The 1027-nt window shown below is 46.9% G+C and overlaps 1 protein-coding gene across 1 annotated transcript in view; it reads left to right on the top strand.

Moving 5' to 3' along the window:
* KLHL29 (kelch like family member 29) overlaps nucleotides 1–1027 on the top strand; it is a 305147-nt gene that overhangs the window by 282404 nt on the left and 21716 nt on the right. The window lies entirely within an intron of this gene.

Raw genomic sequence — 1027 nt, 5'->3', positions numbered from 1 at the left:
TTCCCATTAAGAGTTTTTTTTTTTAATTAAAATTTTTTCTTTCAAGAAGTAGAGAAATAGGAAAATACTTGATACTGTTTCTAGGCAAGACTGGCTCAACACTGACAGTCAAAAGAAGTCACAAACGATGCGTAAACAAGCAGCAGTTGGGAGGGGCTACATAACCGAAGGGATAACGACTTTCAAAAGCCAAGGAAAAGAAAAAGAAAAGAAACCAACAAAAATAAATAAATAAAGACAAACCAAAACAATACAATACAAAAAAAAAAAATTAAACCCAGAAATTGAAAGGCTGGGGGGGAAAGATTCCCACACTGACAATTGGAAACAGAGAATACATTATCACAGACAACTAAAAACTGTTATAAAAACTACAGAAAGAGTTCTCCAAATGCCAATGAGTGCTGATGTATTTGATACCAAGTAAAGCATGGCATTGTGATGTGAGATGGGCTGGATATGGTTAAAAGGAATAAAAACCACAAAACCTGCAAAAACAGCGTCCCTTATGTTAAACACTCAAGTCAAGGCATGGGGTGGTCTTCTCAGAGAGGGGCCCCAAGGAAGGAGGGGTGGAGTGGGGGTCTGGAGAGCACTTCCTTCCATTGCACACTTCCGGAACTGCTGGGGAAGGCTGGCAAGAGGTAGGACCTGTGTGCACCTCTTCCCATTTCCTGCGCCACTCTCTCAGGATCCCCACCCTCAGCTGGGGCTTCTGCGTGGGAGAACCTGGCTTGCCGCCCCAGCAGGTCCCAGGAAGTGGCCTCTGGGGCCTTCCCACCCTGACCCACACCTACCTTTGCCTGGTGTCTTGGCCACCTGGGGTTGGATCAAAGAGTGTCTCAGGCCTGGGGGCTCCAAACCCAGGGGTGTCTCCTAGACTCGTCTCAAGGCTAAGAAGGGGGAAGGAGGGGAGCCTGATGGCTACCCTGATTCGTTTATAGAAACTCTTTCACTTGCAGAAGTTAGGGCTTTCAGATGACCGATGCTCCCACTGGCCTTGCCTTGCCTGTCCGTCCCCTACACC

The sequence above is a fragment of the Suricata suricatta genome, chromosome 4 (assembly GCF_006229205.1).
Source record: "Suricata suricatta isolate VVHF042 chromosome 4, meerkat_22Aug2017_6uvM2_HiC, whole genome shotgun sequence".
NCBI classification, from domain to species: domain Eukaryota; kingdom Metazoa; phylum Chordata; class Mammalia; order Carnivora; family Herpestidae; genus Suricata; species Suricata suricatta.
The sequence above is the reverse complement of the archived record's forward strand: the minus strand, read 5'-3'. Positions and strand labels throughout refer to the sequence as shown.